General features: G+C 39.4%; 1 protein-coding gene across 2 annotated transcripts in view; it reads right to left on the bottom strand.

Moving 5' to 3' along the window:
- SIRT1 (sirtuin 1) overlaps nt 1-20,039 on the bottom strand; it is a 64,597-nt gene that overhangs the window by 42,177 nt on the left and 2,381 nt on the right. The window contains exons 2-4 of one of the 2 annotated variants that reach the window (XM_047072843.1): nt 9,053-9,117; nt 6,184-6,242; nt 4,977-5,070 (exon numbers count right to left, since the gene is read on the bottom strand). The gene's annotated coding sequence lies outside the window, so the exon portion shown is untranslated. The remainder of the gene's footprint in view (nt 1-4,976; nt 5,071-6,183; nt 6,243-9,052; nt 9,118-20,039) is intronic. The other variant, XM_047072842.1, reaches the window with a different exon arrangement.

Raw genomic sequence — 20,039 nt, 5'->3', positions numbered from 1 at the left:
CCAGAACTCCTGAAGTGTTTTATTTATTTAAAAAATGTTTTTAATGTTTGTTTATTTTTGAGAGAGAGAGAGAGGGAAGAAGGGGCAGAGAGAGAGGGAGGGAGACACAGAATCCAAAGCAGGCTCCAGGCTCTGAGCTGTCAGCATAGAGCCCAATGCGGGGCTCAAACTCATGAACTGTGAGATCATGACCTGAGCTGAAGTCAGATGCTTAACCAACGGAGCCACCCAGGCACCCCTCTTGAAGTCTTTTATTGATCACATATCATACTTTTGTACTATATATACTGATACATATAATTTCATTTAAAAAACCACCTGAGTGTTAAAAACATTTCTTCTGGATTGAGATATTGTTACCATTATTACTATTATACAATTGATTAAAATAACATTAATATAATTATGATAAATAATTATTAAGAAAAAATAAAATTTAGGGTGCCTGGGTAGCTCAGTCAGTTGAGGGACCAACTCTTGATATTGGCTCAGGTCATGATCTCATGGTTCGTGAGTTCAAGTCTCATGTGGGGCGCTGTGCTGACAATGTAGAGCCTGCCTGTGATTCTCTCTCTCAAAATAAATAAACTTAAAAAAAAAAAGAAAGAAAAAAATTTTACTGGAATTGAGTATCTTTTTAAAAAATTTTTTGTTAATGTTTATTTACTTTTAAAGGAGACAGAGAGAGAGACAGAACATGAGGAGGGGAGGGGCTCTGAGCTGTCAGCACAGGGCTTGATGCAGGGCTTGAACTCATGGAGTGTGAGATCATGACCTGAGCCGAAATCAGATGCCCAACCAACTGAGCCACCCAGGCAGCCCAGAATTGCATATCTTATTGACACGAATGGGACTTAAAATTTTTTTCAATTAGCTTAAGTATCTGTGAATGAATATTAGTTATTACTAGAATGAGACAGATTCAACATCAATCAGCTCTGAGAAACCTTGTCCACATATATGAGTAGACATAAATGGAAGGAATTTTGTTATTGCCGTCATCCAATTCTTTGAACTTCTTCCTAGTTATATACCAAAAATCACATAATTTTCTATTTTCAAAAATTATTCTTAATGATCAAATAGCTACCAATTGTATTAGTTCTTCCTTTGGATTTTGGTAGGAAAGAATTAGAAAATACCTGACTCCCCCAAAAAAATTGTTACTCAGTTATTAGAGTCATTCACTTTCTCATTTTGTGAGAAAGTTTAGCAAATTGTATCCAATATTCTTCTATTAGAGGTACCTTGTTTAATAAGGAAAGGTTAGAATATTAAATATTGTTAAATTCTATACAAAATTTTTGGTAACATTCTTTTATCTTATCAAATAGCTTGAATATATTTTTGTTGAAACATTGAAGTTCCAGATTTAGTTCAGACAACGTACAGAACAGTGATGTCCAGCAGAAACAGAATGTGAGTCACATACATAATTCTAATTTTTCCAGTAGCCACACTAAAAAAAGTTAAAGGAGACTGGTAAAATGAATTTAAAAATGTATTTCATTGAGATCAATATATAGAAATATCATCATTTCAAAAATATAATAAAATTTACACTGTTTTGGTTTTTAACTTTAAAATTGAAAAATCAGGCCACCTGAGTAGCTCAGTCAGTTAAATGTCTGACTCTTAATTTCAGGTTAAGTCACGATCTCACTGTGGTGAGATGGAGCCCTGTGTTGGGCTCCACAATGAGCATGGAGCCTGCTTGGAATTCTCTCTCTCCTGTGAGGCACCTGGGTGGCTTAGTCGGTTAAATGTCTGACCCTTGATTTTGGCTCAGGTCATGATCTCACTGTTTGTGGAATCAGGCTCCCACACTGACTGCAGGGAGCCTGCTTGGGTTTCTCTCTCTTCCTGTCTCCCTCCCCCTACCCCCTGTGCACTCTCTCCCTCAAAAAAATTAAATTAAATTAAACATTCAATTCCAGGGGCACCTGATTGGCTCAGTTGGTTGAGCATCCAACTCTTGATTTTGTCTCAGGTCATGATCTCATTGTTCATGAGTCTGAGCCCTGCATCAGGCCCTGCGCTGACAGCACAGAGCCTGCATAGGATTCTCTCTCTCTCCTGCTTGCATGTGTGTGTGCACGCTCTCTCTCTCTCAAAATAAACAAATAAACTTAAAAAAATTCAATTCCACAGTTAACCTTAGCTACACATGGGTAAAGCCTACTGTGTTGGTCAGTATAGGTATAGAAAATTCCCAACACATAAAGAAGTTTCAAAGCTAGTCCTCATTATCAATCTAACCAGCAAAATTGGATTTACTTTCTTTCAGAAAACGTCTTCATTTCTCAACAAGAAGTTATGTTCATATGCACTGTGATAACTATTGTAAGAACATTTTATAAGAGCCATACTTGTGGTGAGGATAATGTAACATACAAACTTGTTGAATCCCTATCTGGTATACCTGAAACTAATTGCATTAGTGTAATGTGTGTCACATTGTGTGTCAGCTATGCTTAAGTTTTTTAAAAAATTAAAAAATTTAGCAGTGCCTAGGTGGCTCAGTCAGTCAAGCCTTGGACTCTTGATTTTGGTTCAGGTCATGATCTCATGGCTCATGAGTGGGAGCCCCACATAGGGCTCTGCACTGACAGCAAGCATCCTACTTCGGATCCTCCTCTGTCTCCCTCTCTCTCTGCCCCTCCCCTGCTGGCATGCTCTCTCTGTTTCTCTCTCTCTCTCTCTCTCCTTCAAAATAAATAAATAAAACATTAAAAAAATTTTAAATGTGGGGTCCCTGAGTGGCTCAGTCAGTTAAGCATTCAACTCTTGGTTTCGGTTCAGGTCATGATCTTGCCTAGTGAGTTCAAGTCCCGAGTCAGGCTCTGCACTGGAGATGTGGAGCCTGCTTGGGATTTTCTCTCTCTCTCTCTCTCTCTCTCTCTCTCTCACTCTGCCCTTCCCCCACTTGCACTGTCTCTGTCTCTCTCAAAGTAAATAAACCTAAAAAAAATTAAAAATTAATTTTTAATGTTTTATTTATTTTTGAGAGAGAGAGAGAGAGAGAGAGAGAGAGAGCAAGTGGGGGAGGGGCAGAGAAGAGACAGAGGGAGACACAGAATTTGAAGCAGGCTTAAGGCTGCTTGCTGTCAGCACAAAGCCTGACTCGGGGCTTGAACCCATGAATGGTGAGATCATGACCTGAGCCAAAGTTGGGCGCTTGTCCTACTGAGCCACCCACGTGCCCCAAATTTGATGCCATTCTTTTTTTAAAATTTTTTTAATGTTTTTATTTATTTTTGAGACAGAGAGAGACAGAGCATGAGGGGGGGAGGGGCAGAGAGAGAGGGAGACACAGAATCGGAAGCAGGCTCCAGGCTCTGAGCTGTCAGCACAGAGCCTGACGTGGGGCTTGAACTCACAGACTGTGAGATCATGACCTGAGCTGAAGTCGGATGCCTAACCGACTGAGCCACCCAGGTGCCCCAAATTTGATGCCATTCTTAATACTATTGAAGACAATGCTGATTTGTCTTCCGAGTAAAGTATATTGCATATAGTTATATTTATGGGTGCCTAGGTGGCTCAGTCGGTTGAGCATATAGTTATATTTAATATATTAAACACTTCCCAGCTCATTACCACTAGGGGAGGCTCTAAAACAGGGTCTACTACTACTACTACTAATGGTGATTAGTACCTTTCACAGTTTCTAAGCCTCTTCTCATGGTTCTTGTTTGAACCTCACAACCAACCTCATTTTCCTGAGGAAATTGTAGCTTTTGCTACATTCTAAAAACCACACTACTGGGGTGCCTAGGTGGCTCAGTCAGTCAAGTGTTTGACTCTTGATTTCGGCTCAGTTCATGATCTCACGGTTTGTGAAATCAAGCCCTGCGTTGGGCTCCATGCTGACAATGCCAGGCCTTCTTGGGATTCTCTCTCTCTCCTGCTCTCTCCCCCTCCCCCACTTGTACTCTCTGTTTCTCTCTTTCAAAAATAAATAAACAGTAAAAAAATAAATAAATAAGTCTTGGGTGATGTATTGTACAGCATGTTGACTATGGTTAATAATACTGCATTGTATATTTGGAAGTTGCTAAGAGAGCAGATCTTAAAAGTTCTCATCACAAGAAAAATATCTGTAACAATGTGTAGGTGACAGATGTTAACAAGACTTATTATGGTAATTATTTCACAATATTCCGATATATACATATATCAAATTATCAAGTTGTATACCTGAAACTAATATAACATTATATGTCAATGATACCTCAATGAAAAAGAAAGAATAAATGAAGAAACAAAAAAACACTTGATCACTCATGCTTCATAAGATCAACTCACAAATTACTAAAATACAAACTATTACATCTCTAAATAACTTATTTAAAATATAACAAGATTTTCAAAGATATTTAATAATATTATAAGAACTTAAATGAGGGGGCACCTGGGTGGCTCAGTCGGTTAATCGTCCGACTTTGGCTCAGGTCATGATCTCATGGTTCACATGCTTGAGCCCCGCATCAGGCTCTGTGCTGACAGCTCGGAGCCTGGAGCCTGCTTCGGATTCTGTCTCCCTCTCTCTCTCTGCCCCTCCCCCACTCATGCTCATTTTCTCTCTCTCAAAAATAAATGTTAAAAAATATTTTTTTAATAAAAACAAAACTTAAATGAGTGTCTCCTCTTTTCCACTCTGTAGGGTCAATGACCACCTATTTTTTTTCACTTTTGGCTTCAGCTTTTTACTCAATGTCTAGTATTAACATTGGAGCTCAATAAATGTTTTTTTTAATGAATCATAAAGTTCATAATCATTCCTATAGCCAAGTAAGTTTTGGTACTAGTGCCTCAAAGGAAGAGTCAGAAACCCAAAGGAGAAAACTAAGATGAGTAATATTCTCTTCTATCTTTCCCAATTCCTAATGCTGGGAAGCATGGTATTTACTCATTCACAATAATTACCCCATACTTGAGAGATAATGGATCAGAACGATCTGCTTTCTGCTTACCTTGTGGGTTTCTGAAGAGGCACTGGCTCAGCTCAAAGACATGTCGAAGTCCCCTGAGCAAAATCAAGGTATGCTGTGATTATTAGGCCAGCCCCTGAAGAATCAAGAAATGGACAGAAATCCAGGTGATAATGTTTTCTCGGAAACATCTTTGCCACTTACACCTCTTTTATGGAGCCCTCAGACATTTCTACCTAATTTTATTGGTTCAAATAATATCAAATATGTTTGATTTAAAACTTTATTGGGGCCTATTTTTTAGTTTTAAAGTTTATTTATTTATTTTGAGAGCGAGAGAGAGAGAGAGAGAGAGAGAAAGAGAGAGAGAGAGAATTGATGGGGGAGGAGCAGAGAGAGAGGGAGAGAGACAGAATCCCAAGCAAGCTTCACACTTTTATCATGGAGCTTGATGTGGCACTCAAACTCATGGACCTGTGAGATTATGACCTGAGATGAAATCAAGAGTCAGATGCCTAAATGACTGAGCCACCCAGGCACCCTGGGACCTATTTTTTAAATCTCCTTTATCACTAATATTAATTCTACCTTGAAATCTTCACTTATTTTCATATTTGAATATTTCTCTCTGTTTCTATAGAAACTGGTACATGATATTTTTTACTTTACACATCTTGCATCATAATAGTTGTTTGTGCATTTGTATTATCTCACCTATTTGGTGATAAGCTTTTAAAGTATATTAAAAAGTATATTTTTATATTTTAAGTATATTAAAGTATATTTCATAAAATATAAAATAAAATAAAAAGTATATTTTAAGTACATTAAAAAGTATATTAAAAAGTAAATATATTTTACTTAGTCTTCAATTGATCATTTCATCGATACTACAAAGTATCCACTATATACATAATGTGATACAGAGTGCCTGGCTGTCTTAGTTGGTAGAGCATGTGACTCTTGATCTTGAGGTCTGGAGTTCAGGCCCCATGTCAAATGCAGAAATTACTTAAAAAGAAAAGAAAAGAAAAAAAAAGCAACCAAGTACATAATGATGCATAAATGGGTATGAACATGGAGAAGAAATATACAATTCCTGACCGCATAGAACTCGGGGAATATATCACTTATCATTCATACAGAAGGCATTCACATGAGAAAACTGTTTTTTTGTGTGTGGTAGGTGAGATTTTGAAATATAGCATCTCTTGCAATTATAATTAAAATATAAGCTGGTTAAGGGTACCTGGCTGGCTCAGTCGGTACAGCATGCGACACTTGATCTCATGGTCCTCAGTTCAAGCCCTGCATTGGGAATAGAGATTATTTTAAAATATGTGTGTGTGTGTGTGTGTGTGTGTGTGTGTGTGTGTATTAGTTAGACTGCAAATCCACTAAATAGTTAAATTAATACATCACTTAAATTTATGATGGTAGTAGTAAAGAAAAGAAATAAAGTAGATAATTAAAATTGCAATTAATTTACCATATTCTTATGAAAGAAAAATCACCATGAAGATTAAATATCACCTGCAGGTAACTGGTGAAATTCCAAGTAGCCAAAACCCTGTTCTAGGAAGCACATTACTTTCTGGAAGAGGATATTCTCCCTTGAACTTTGTGGGTTTAAGTCAGGTGCTGATTCAGAAATGATACATTTAACCAAGAAAAAAATTTTTTGCAATTTTTAAAAATATTTATTTTTGAGAGAGACAGAGTGTGAGCAGGGGCAGGGGAGGGGCAGAGAGAGAGGGAGACACAGAACTCCAAACAAGTTCCAGACTCCATGCTGTCAGCACAGAGCCCTATGTGGGGCTCAAACTCATGAACTGTAAGATCATGACCTGAGCCTAATTCCGATGGTTAAGCGATTGAGCCACGCAGGTGCCCCTCAAGAAAAAAATTTTCTAAGAATGTATAATTTAAACAGATTATTAAAAGCAACCAAATAAGACTAAGTCAACTTTTATGTAATATAAATTTATTTTTTATTATAATGATAAAACATGATCTTTTTAAAAAAATTGTTAACATTTACTCATTTTTGAGAGAGAGAGAGAGAGAGAGAGAGAGACAGAGACAGACAGACAGATATAAGCAGGGGTTGGGCAGAGAGAGAGGGAGACAGAATCTGAAGCAGGCTCCAGGCTCTGAGCTGTCAGCACAGAGCCCAATATGGGGCTTGAACTCAAAAACCATGAGATCATGACATGAGCCAAAGTCAGATGCTTAACCAACTGAGCCACCCAGGTGCCTCAACATGATCCTTATCTAAGGCTTTTATTACTTAATTTATAATAATACAATATAATATACAGCTAAAATTATTTATAAAAATGTGGCATTCTTAAGCAAATTTATATATGCATATTGGTCTCTGATATAGTTTTGAAGGAATAGTTAAATAAGGATTATGAAATAATTCCATTAGTTAAATATGGATCCTAAATTATTCTGCTAATTTTTCTAGACACCATCATCACATTTTCCCTGTGTATTATAGCAAAAAGAAGAAGTTATATCATGCTAAAAATTAATCAGCTGCTCTAGCCACTAAAATACAATTTTGTATTTTGGTAATAGAAGGCAGAAATTTTTAAACATTTCATTAAAAAAAATTTTTTTAAGTTTATGTATTTTGAGAGAGATAGAATGAGCTGAGGAGGGGCAGAGAGACAGGGAGAGAGAGTCCCAAGCAGGCTCTGCACTGTCAGTGCAGAGCCTGATGTGGGGTTGGAACCCACAAAACTGAATTCATGACCTGAGCCAAAACTGAGAGTTGGATGCTTAACGGACTGAGCCACCCAGGCACCTCTAAACATTTTAAAAATGGGAATGAGATGAAGATGGTGGGGGGGAGGGCAGAATTCTAAGATATTCCCTAGAATATCTGCCCTTCTGTATCTATGATCCTTTCTCCCAGGTATGGGCGGGGCCTATGAATACGTAGGATAGCTCCTCCTTTGATTAACTCACATTGCATAAACCTGTTTTAAAATTTTTTAAAAGTTTACTTATTTTTGAAAAAGAGAGAGCATGAGCAGGAGGGGCAGAGAGAGAGAGGGAGAGACAGAGACAGAGAGAATCCCAAGCAGTATCTGTGCTGCCAGCACAGAGTCGGAAGGGGAGATTGATCTCACAAAACATGAGATCCTGACCTGAGCAGAAATCAAGAATTGGACGCTTAACCTCCTGAGCCACCCAGACGCCCCTCTATAAACCCGTTTTAGCTCATTGGAGTGATTCTCCTGCTGGCTTCTGAGAGGTAACCTGGCCACCTTGTGAGCTGGCCACCTGACAAGGAACTGCAGAGGCCTCTAGGAACAGAGTGGATCCCAGCTGTCATCAGCAAGAAAGGTGGCTCCTCAGTCCTACAACTGCCAAACTGAATTCTGTCAACAATCAGTGAGCTTGAAATAGAACCCCAAGCCTCAGATGAGACCAACCCCCCAGAGTACACCTTGACTGCAGACTGTGAGACCCTGAGTAGCAGATTCAGTTAAAACCTCCGTAACCATGGAAACTGCAATAATAAACGTATGCTGTTTAGAGCTACCAAGTGTGTGGTTCATGGTAACTTTATGCAACATCAGAAACTTATACAGATGGAAGAAGTATTTTTGATATGATTTAATAAGACGTGCTAACTATGGTATTTGATAATCCACAACACAGAATCGAAAATAAGTTACATAAGGGGCACCTGAGTGGCTTAGCTGGTTGAGCGTCCAACTTCAGATTTCTCAGTTCGTGAGTTCAAGCACCACATCCAGCTTGCTGCTGTCAGCACAGAGCCTGCTTCGGATCCTCTGTTCTCTTCTCTCTGCCCCTGCCCCACTTGTGCGTGCTCTCTCTCTCTCTCAAAAATAAACCCTAAAAGAAAATTTAAAATAAGTTACGTAAAATGTTTATCTATAGGTTTTATACAGTGTCAAAAACTCAAAAAATTTGGTTCTCCTGGCTGGCTCAGTCAGTAGAGCATGTGACTCTTGATCTCCCGGCCATGAGTTCCAGCCCCACATTTGGTGGAGTGTTTATTTAAAAAAAAAAAAAAAAAAAAAAAGGCATTCTAAGGAAAATTTCTAGTTATATTTAAAAGAATCAGCCTCACTAACCTGCATTACTTCAGCTACTCAACTGTATTTTCTTTCCAGCTAATGACACATCCTGGGGATTAGTGCTGTAATAGATGAAAGAGAATTTTTAAAACTTAAATTCATACTAAAGCTATTTTAAACCTTTCAGTATTTCTAACTGAAGTTCTCTTTGCTTTTCTCAGATTTTCCTTCATGAAAAGACATTCTTGGACAATAGCTGAAGGATGAAAGAAATTAGGTTAAACACGAATTACCATTGCTCCCATTGTCCACACTGATTTCAGAACATCCCAAGGCCAGTATACCCCATTTATAAATCAGTGATCCACCCTTAACAGAAATATGTTTAAGTCTGGAAAAGGCAGGAAGCTAAGGAGGGCTTATGGCATCTTGATAAAACATTAAATTGGTCCATTTCCAACTACTGTCCATTTGTATGGCATCTTAGAAGTTGTCACACTGGGGACATTGTTACACTGCAGTAGTATTGCAGACCAAGGTGGGCGTGACTTTTCTTTGTAAGTATGAAAGCTGTCATGAAAAGGAAATGGAGAAGGATAGCCTGAATCAGGCTACCAAAAGGTATAGGTGAGGATATGGGCATATAATTTTCTTAAATTATATATACCTACATATTCCCTGTCAAGTCTTCCAGTACTCCAGTTTGAAGACCTCAGCCCTAGAATATGAGTTAATCCTGGTCAATGACTGTATCTCATGATCTTTATTCTTCTCTTCCTCCCTTTTCTTAACACCGGGTGAGGCAGGTAATAGAAAAGTAGATAATGGCCTCTCAATGGGCTCCAGAGACTCTGGTCTGCCAGAAATGGTGTCCCTCTGCCTGGAGAGGGCAGGATAACCCGTCAGATTGTTGTTTCATAATTCTCCAGTATATTTATTTCCCAGAGGCCATCTTTTAACCACCACATTGCTTCAGAAATTACCATGTGAAATGAACCATTCTCTAAGCACTATAAATCCAACACAGATTTATTGAACACCTACCTCATGTAAACGTTCTGTACTTGGGGGAAGGGTATGCTGATACGAGAAGCAGGTTCCTGAGTTTTGGGAATTCACAGTTCAGATGGGGAAATGGACTCATGTACAGAAAATTCAAACATAGGATTATGTATTTTGTTTTTTTTTTTTTTTTTTCAACGTTTATTTATTTTTGGGACAGAGAGAGACAGAGCATGGACGGGGGAGGGGCAGAGAGAGAGGGAGACACAGAATCGGAAACAGGCTCCAGGCTCTGAGCCATCAGCCCAGAGCCTGACGCGGGGCTCGAACTCACGGACCGCGAGATCGTGACCTGGCTGAAGTCGGACGCTTAACCGACTGCACCACCCAGGCGCCCCTATGTATTTTGTTTTAAACAACATCTGTGCTCCTGCTCACGTCAATTCAAACATCACATTTTTCAAGACTAATTTGGATAAAGGTCAGTGGTGAAATGTTTTTTGTTTAGCAGCTAAAGTATCAACAATATTTGCAATGGACTCAGCTCCCCAGCTCTGAAATCATGCTATTCTTGAATTTTTTACTTAGGAAGTTTGCATTATATCCATATTTACATATTCAAAAGAACATTTAATCACAGGATTTCACCATTTTATAATACAAATCCTCAAACAGTGCATTTGCACGGTCCAAGGAACAAAGGTACTGGGTGTACTGGGTGCCTCAGTTGCTTAAGTGGCTGACTCTTGATCTTGACTCAGGTAGTGATCTCACGCTTCTTGAGTTCAAGCCCCATGTTGGGCTCTGTGCTGACTGCAAGGAGCCTGCTTGGGATTTTCTCTCTCTCTCTCTCTCTCTCTCTCTCTCTCTCTCTCTCTCTCTCTGCCTTTCCCCTGCACTCTCTGTCTCTCAAAATAAATAAATACACTTAAAAAAAAAACAGTACCGTACATAGTTGGATGTGTTTTACAGAGAGCACTTTATTCTGTAAATTAAATATCGGGACTTGGAAATGTTTTAACCTGGCACTTGGTAGGTGCCCAACAAATGAGTATTGTGATGAACTAAGTTTCTGGGGACACTATACAGATATGATGGAAATGAGGAAATTTCATAAATCCTGAACAAGTTGAGGGAGACTTTTTGAGGGGAATGTGGGGGCAAACATTAATGTGCCTTCAAATAAACCACAACAGGACAGAAGAGGTAGTTTTGCTTTGCCTGAGGCTTCAATGTAATTGGTCTGTACTGACCCCATTGAACTGGGATTTGCAGTTCCCCTATTCTCCCATCTAGCTTTCTGGGCAAAGAGGAGGGAGGAAGGGTTTGTTCTCTCATTAATTCCTTCCCTCTTAGGCCAAAGAGAGCTGGATATGGGAGACAAAAAAAACCTTCAACTTAGCAAGCTGGAAGAGGTCAATCAGAAAACACACTCAAAAGCAAACTTAGTGCATTGCCAAGGGGAATGGGGTACTGAACCCCCAGCAGATTATATCCAGAGAGGGAGATGTAATCTGGGCCTCAGAGCCCCAAAAGTGGGGATAGGGCACTGGAGAGCGGTTTGATTCCAGGTCAGCACTAAAACAGTTTGAGACTTGGGATTGGGAAGGTATCAAAATCTAAATCTTAAAGTTTTCTTTAAATAATCCAATAGAAGGCAATGGCAGTTTCTAGGGCCCTTATTATGCAAAAATGCTCAGTCAATCTTTGATGGGAGTCGTTTTAAAGATAGAAGAAAGAAATCCAGGTGGAATTGCCCAGGCATTTGTTTCCAACCTTGGCTACTTTCTGGCCTTGGACTGCTTAAAAATTTCAATGCTGAGGCTGGACCCCAGACTGATTACATTGACATATCCGGGTGGGGTGGGGGTGGGGGGATCCAGGCAGTAATAGTTTTAAAGCTGCCCAGCTGATTCTAGTATCCTGTGAAGCTCCACTGATGGGCACTTTTGTAGAGAACTGGGAAGCCCAAGTCTTAACTTCCAGGCAGACACTCAATGAATTTAACATATTCTATTTATAAGTCAAAACGTTGGATTTAGTCTGCAGTAAAAACTCGAGAGTAGATGTAGTGTTAGGCATAATTGATAATTGGAGCATACATTCCACAGGAACTATGTAGAAGGTATTTCTTCATATTTACTAGTTGACTCCCTCCCCCCACCCCCTTCCTTTTAGAGCAAAGTAGTTTTAAATGAACTAAATGGTTCTTTGAGGCCTGAGAGAGTCTAACTTATTAATCTTTCTGGGCCTTGGGTTAAAAAAAAAAAGTCTATGGGGTGCCTGGGTTGCTCATAGGTTAAGGTTAAGCATCCAACTCTTGGTTTCGACTCTGGTCATGATCTCGCAGTTTGTGGGTCCAAGCCCTGCACTGGGCTCCTCCACATGGAACCTGCTTGGGATTCTCTCTCTGCCCCTCCCCTGGTTTGTCCCTCTCTCTCAAAATAAATAAACATTTAAAGAAAGTCTATAACCTCAATTTTATGTAGTTTGAACCTGATACTGATAGACTATGCAGTTAGTTAGATATGAAGAAGAAGAAATGCTATCCGACAGGTAAAAGGGCAGAAACCAAGTTCCAAAAGATGCATGCAGTCTTCCCTAGGATCACGACTCTACAGTAACCTATAGCTTCATTATGATATATTTACATTGTGGTTTTTACCCCCTACACCCTGGGGGCGGGGGGGGGGGGGGCGGGGGCGGGGAGAAGTTGCCTTGACACTTCTGACATAGACCACAGAGGGCTCCAAACTGCCCCTCTCAACCAGGAGGAGTCCCTTAGCTGATTGGCTGCAACCTTGGTCAAGAACCACCCTCAGTATGACCCAAAACCTACCTAAACATAAAAATGAGTACCTGGCAGGGTGCCTGGGTGGCTGTCAGGTGCCCGACTTCAGCCAGGTCATGATCCCGTGGTGTGAGGGTTTGAACCCAGCATAAAGATAAATAAACATTTAAGAAAAAAAAAAAAAAAAAAAGAGTACCTGGCTGGCTCAGTAGGTAAAGCCCTAGACTCTTGATCTTGGGGGCTGTGAGTTCTAGCCCACACTGGGCATAGAGACTGCTTTAAAAGAAATAATAAAAGCTCAGTCGGTTAAGTGCCCAACTGTTGATTTTGGACTCTTAATTTTGACTCAGGTCATGATGTCCAGGTTCGTGAGATCGAGGCCCTCATAGAGCTCTGTGCTGTCAGCCTGCTTGGGATTTTCTCTCTCCTTCTGTCTCTGCCCCTTCCCCATGCACACACACCTATTCCCTCTCTCTCTCTCTCTCAAAATAAATAAATAGACATTTTAAAAGAAATAATAATTAAAAAAAAAGAAAGAAAAACAGTCCCGATCCCTCTTGGGGAATCTGCCACCTTTGGACGTGCCCACTTTTCGTCTCCAGAATGTACCTTTGTTTGAATTGCTATTAAACACTTGCTTGTTTAAGAGTTTGGCTCTGAATTCTTTCTTGGCTTGTCAACTCGCCATTGACAAAGCTGCTTCACTAAAGTACCTGTGGCCAGAATGACCTCTATGTTTTTAATCGAGGTAAAAAGTACATACAGTAAAATGCACAAATATTAGCTTAACATTTTGATGAGTTTTGATAAATGAATACATCCATATGGCCATCATCACCCCAGGAAGTTTCTTTATGCCCTTCAGTCTCCCACTCTCCCCATTCATCAGGGAACTGCTCTTCTTTTATTACCCTACATCAGTTTTGCCAGTTCTTGCACTTCGCTGAAATGGAATCTCACATCATGAGCTTTATCACAGTGATCTTTTAAAATTTACTTATTTTTAAAGTTTATTTATTTAAGTAATCTCTACTTCTCCCAACGTGGGGCTTGAACTCATGACCCTGAGATCAAGAGTCACATACTCTTCCGACTGAGCCAGCCAGGCATCCCTGCTCTTTAAAAATTTAAGACACAGTGCTCACTTCGGCAGCACATATACTGAAAATTTAAGACACAAATTGGATATTTACTCTTGGAATAAAATCCAGACTCCTCCTTGTGGCCAGCAAGGCCCTGTATCCCTCTCAGTCAGTCCTCCAGCACTGTCTCCCAACTCTACCCTGTGCTCATTATAATGGTGTTCTATCCACAAAGGCCTTCTTTCCCAGCACCTTCCAACTCAGGGTCTTTGCTCAGCTGTATTCCTCTTCACGCCTATTGGCCTTCAGGCATCATCTTAAGTGTTACTTCCTCTCAGAGGTATTCCCTTGTGCCTCAATTCCAAATTAGCTTCCCCTTTGTTCTTTTCATTTCTGTCACTATCACAATTAATAATTATATATCTATATGCGTTTATTCTACTTTAAAATTGTTCATCTCTTTCAGTTTATCCACAAGGGTAGTGGCCATGTCTGTTTTGTTCACCACTGTGTTTCTAGCCCCTAGCCCAGAACATGAAACATATTAGGTGTCCAATAAATGTGTTAAAATAAATGGATGAAATGGTTTAACTGGACTATTGTATTGAAAAATGAGAAAAAAGGGATAGAAAGGAAAGGCAAGAAAGATGTGGGCAAGTAAGGGTAGGATTTCAGTGGAGAATGGCTCCTCCTTTAACTTTGAGTAGTGAGAGTGAGGAGCAAGTGTTATATACAACAATGGAAAGAACATTTGGGAAGAAGTCAGATCATCTGGCTCAATGACTTCTCTGGATGTTTTCCTCATTTATATAATGCATGAGCTGGACTAGAATATTTCATCAGTACTACCTCACCCCCATGTAGCATTTGGAAATAGTAAGTGGGAATTTTCCATAGTCACAATAATTGGAGACCACTATTGGCATTTATTAATTTGGAGCACCAGAATGTTAAATATCCTACAATGCATGAGACAGTCTTAACCTTGTGTCATCCAAAGTACCAGTGCTGGGGCACCTGGGTGGTTTAGTCAGTTGAACTTCCAATTTCGGCTCAGGTCATGATGTCATAGTTTGTGAGTTCGAGCCCCACATTGGGGCTCGCTGCCACCAGCTGGCTTAGGATCCTCTGTCCACCGCCCTCTCTCTCTCTTTCATAGACAAATAAACATTTTTAAAAAATTCAAAATACCAGTGCTGAGAAATACTATTACAGTAGGCATAGCCTGTGGTTCCGCATTTTGTGATACTTCTTAGGTGATCTTCCACGCGAACGCTTATTGCATTTAAATCACCTTATTTAGTAAATTATCTATTATAAGTCTAACTGCTTGATTTAGTCTGTCGTAAGAACTCAAGGACAGACATATCAGCATGATTCATATTTGAGGTATATACTCCACAGGAACTATGTAGAAGTTATCCTATTTCTTCATTAGTTAGCTTCTTCCACTTCCTTTTTTTGGGTAAGCATTTCTCTAAGAAATTCAAGATCTTGATCCTATTTCGTTCTTCCTTAGTTGATGTGTAGGTAGAAGTGGGTTTAAATTTGGGAAACTGTTATGGACTGATGCTTGTGCCCTCTCCCCCCAAATTCACACATTGGAGCCCTAATGCCCAACTGCAATGAGATTTGGAGGTAGGGTATTTGGGAGGTAATTAGGTTTAGATGAGGTCATGAGGGTGAAGCCCCCATGATGGGATTAGTATCTCCAAGGAAGACTAAGAGAAAGAGACTAGAGCTCCTTCTCTCTGCCACATGAGGACTGTGAGCAGGTGGCCATTTGCAGACAGAAAAAAGTTCCTCACCAAGGAACCAAATTGGCCGTCACTTTGATCTTAGACTTCTTAGCCTCCAGAACTGAGAAAAGACTCCTGTTGTTTAAGCCACCCAGTGTATGGTATTTTATTATGGCAGCCTGAGCTAATACACAAACTAAGGCTCAAAGAAAAGAAACATTAAAATTACACAGAGAGTCCTGCTGTGGCAAGGTTGATATTTTCAGTGTTGTGTTTCCCAGCCTAATGTTTTACCCACCAGAAATGACTCAGTAGTTAAGGAGACTATTTGCTAAATGTAGTATCATCTTCACAATCCTAAGGTCCTTGGCTGCTCTAAAATTGTATGTTGCTATAAAAATACACGGTGGAAACAACAGAAATGTTCATCAATGGCAAGTGGATTAAAAAATGTATATCCACATGACAGAATATTATTTGACCATAAAAAGGAATGAATCACTATACATGCTGAATTCATAGATGAATCTTAAAAACATTATGCTAAGTGAAAGCAGCTAGTCATAAAAAAACACATATGATTCTATTTATATGCAATATCCAGAAAAGGCAAATATGTAGAGACAGAAAGGAGATTAGTGGTTTCTTAGGACCTGGGGCAACAGGGGGGAAAGGGACTAATATCTAAAGGATACAGGTTTTGGGGCACCTGGCTGGCTTAGTCGGTGGGACATGTGACTCTCTTGATCTCAGGGTCATGAATTCACACCCCTCACTGGGCATAGAACTCACTTAAAAACAAAAACAAAAGGATGCAGGTTTCTATTTGAGGTGATGCAAATATTCTAAAATGGACTATGGTGGGGCTCCTGGGTGGCTCAGTTGGTTAAGTGTCTGACTTCAGCTCAGGTCATGATCTCATGGTTCGTGAGTTCAAACCCCATGTTGGACTCTGCACTGACAGCTCAGAGCCTGGAGCCTGCTTTGGAGTCTGTGTCTCCCTCTCTCTCTGCTCCTCCCCTGCTTGTGCTCTCTCTCTCAAAAATAAAATAAACATTAAAAAAAATTTGTTTTAAATGGATTATGGTGATGGTTGTGAATATACTAAATAGACTTTAAGTGGGTGAATTATATGGCATGTGAAATGTGTATCAATAAAACTATTTTTAAAATATGAAAAGGTGTTCAACTTCATTCATGATTAAAGAAATGAGAATCAAAACAATGAGCAACCATTTTTCATTCATCAGATTGGATGAAATAATATTTTCAAGTCAATAATACTTATGATGGGAAAGAGTGTGGGGAAGTTAGTGCTCTTGTACACTGTTGGTGGGGATAAAAATTGAGGCAATCTTCTCAGAGGGAAGTTTGGTAAGATCGCTCATGATTCAATATACGCACACCTTTTTATTTAGTCATTCCACTTCCAGGAATTTATTCTACTGTACATTTATTGAGCATGAAAATAATTATTGCAACAATGATTACAATTGAAAACTGATTAAAAATTGAAAACAACTAAACGTCCATTAATAGAGAATTGAGTAAAATAAATTATAAATCCATATATAAATTCTGGGTTTGTGCTTGGTTAAACAAATGAAGTATAGAAACAGTATACATAACCTGCCACTCTTTTGGGTAAAAAAGGAAGAAAATAATAAGTATATGTGTATTTGCATAAGGAAGGATACACAATAAATGAATATAAATGATTATCTGGTTGAGTGGGAACTAGGTAGATGGTAGAAGTAAATGCAAGACTTTCCATTGAATACCCTTTTATATTGTTTTATTTTTGAGTCATGTGAATATCTAAAAAAATTAAATACAGAATATAACTGAAATAATAAAGCTTATCCGCAAAAAGTAAAATACAACCTGTACAAGATATATTAAGTGAAAAAACAAGTTGCAGAATAGTATGTACAACACTTTTTCATTTATTCAGTTAACAGATACCTTTTGAGTCCCTAATTTATGTTCTAGAATCTAGGGATATGAAGTAAACAAGGCAGCTATGGCTCTGGCTGTCATAAAGATTACATTTTAGTAGTGCATAAGTGTGCAAGTACATAAATAAACAAAGGTAACAGAGACTGACTTCGGTAGGGAATATTTGATGGATGTCACAAAAAGCCTGAGAATTGACAAATAAGCTGACACCCGAATGAGAAAAATGTGGGAAAAGAGTGGTCCAGGAAAATAATATAGTCAGTGCAAAGGTCCTAAAGCTGAAACAAGTTGGCAAGTTTGAAGATCTGGAATACAGTCTGCATAACAGGGGGAAGGTGGTAGGAGATAAAGTCACAGTGGTAGTCAGAAGATAGATCACAGTTTTAAATAAAAGAATAATACATATGTTTGGGGCACCTGGGTGGTTCAATCAGTTAAATGTCTGACTCTTGGCTTCAGCTCAGGTCATGATCTCACAGTGTGTGAGTTTGAGCCCCGCATCAGGCTCTGTGCTGACAGCATGGAGCATGCTTGGGATTCTCTCTCTCCCTCTCTCTCTGATCCTCCCCCATTTGTGTGCTTTCTCTCTCTCTCAAAATAAATAAATAAACTTAAAAAAAAAAAGAATAATACATATATTCATATAGAAATTGAAAATATTTGGAAGGACACACAAACATCTTAACATTATAGAGGCGCCTGGATGGCTTGGTCAGTTAAGCGTCAGACTTTAGCTCATGATTACACGGTCTGAGAGTTTGAGCCCTGTGTTGGGGTCTGTGCTGACAGCTCAGAGCCTGGAGCTGCTTTGGATTCTGTGTGTCTCCCTCTCTCTCTCTCTGCCCCTCCCCTGCTGACGCTCTTTCTCTCTCAAAAATAAATAAACATTAGGAAAAAAAAAAGGAATCAACATTATTAAGTGGCTATTTTGTTGGTGGGTATTGGGGATAATGGTCAATAGTACTCTTTAAATTTTATATCTTTCAGAGGAGCCTTGATTTTTAAAAGTATTTAAAAATGCATAAATAAGAAATATGCTTCAAAAAAAGTGTTTCTTAAAATGCAGAATGTTGAGTAAGAATCTAGTATGCAGTAGGAATCTAATACAGTGAAGCTTGATGATTCCTTTGGTTCTAGTCCCTCTAGTGGCAATCACGAGGTAGTGCTGGTGGCTGTTTCACAGCAGGAGAGCTAAAAAAAACTTTAATGAAACTGACTTACTCAGAAGATTGAATTCTTGATATTGCATAAGTCTTGCTAAATGGTGGGTGGAGAAAACCCCAAAATCGCTACAGTTATTTTTACAATCACCGCCTGTACATCATGAAGCAGGGGCCAGCAAAATCATCAGATTTTAAAATTAAAACATGAGGAAAATGCTACGGTTCAGTTGTCTTGCAACTGCATGGCTTAAATATCCAGGGTCCTGGTCACCATCTCTTCTGAGTCTTTTCTCGGGCCTATACTGTTCTGTCTTCTCTCCACCTGGATAAATTATGTCTCTCTCCCTTCTTGGTCAGCTCACTGCTTCTACATAGCTTCTCCAACAATTCACTTTGTCCCCCCCGCGCCATTTTTTTTTTATTTATTTATTTTGAGATAGAGAGAACCATCGTGGAAGGGGCAGAGAGAGAGGGGGACAGAGGATCCGAAGTGGGCTCTGCATTGATAGCAGCAAGCCCCATGCAGGGCTGGAACTCATGAACCTGAGTTCATGACCTGAGCCGGTTATATAGAAATTGAGCCAACTGAGCCACCCAGGCACCCCTCTTTTGAAAAAAAAAAAAAAAAAAAAAAAAAGCTTATTTATCTATTTTGAGAGAGCATGAGAGAGGGAGAGAGAAAATCCCAAGCAGTTACTACACCATCACTGCAGAGCCTGATTCAGGGCTCGAGCTTATGAACCCTAAGATCATGAGCCAAAATCAAGAGTCGGATGCTTAACCAACTAAGTCACCCAGGTGCCCCTAGTTACTCTCCTTTTTGACAAATCCTTTAATAATTCCTTGAGAGTAAAGGCACTAAGGTTAGAGGGGAAAGAACTGCTGAGTGTGAGTGTCAGAGTTTGAAAGGATCTCAAGTCTTTTGCTATTCCAAGTGTGATCCCTAGATCAGCGGCCTGCTTGGGATTCTCTCTCTCCCTCTTTCTCTCTGCCCCTCCCCTTCTTGTGCTCTCTCTCAAAATAAGTAAACTTAAAAAAAAATCTGTTACGGGCACTTGGATGGCTCAGTTGGTTAAGCATCCGACCTCACTCAGGTCAGGATCTCATGGTTCATGGGTTTGAGTCCCACATCGGGCTCTGTGCTGACAGCCAAGCCTGGAGCCTGCTTCGGATTCTGTGTCTCATTCTCTCTCTATCCCTCCCCTGCTCATGCTCTGTCTCTCTCAAAAATAAACATTAAAAAAATTGTTTTTAATCTGTTATGCTAATAGATGCAAACCAATAATTTAGTGACTTGTTTACTCACAA

The sequence above is a fragment of the Lynx rufus genome, unplaced genomic scaffold, assembly GCF_022079265.1.
Source record: "Lynx rufus isolate CCGP_SWC_20201006 ecotype Redwood Valley unplaced genomic scaffold, mLynRuf1.p SCAF_11, whole genome shotgun sequence".
Taxonomy (NCBI): Eukaryota; Metazoa; Chordata; class Mammalia; order Carnivora; family Felidae; genus Lynx; species Lynx rufus.
Note: the sequence above shows the minus strand (reverse complement) of the source record. Positions and strands in the feature narration are given on the sequence as shown.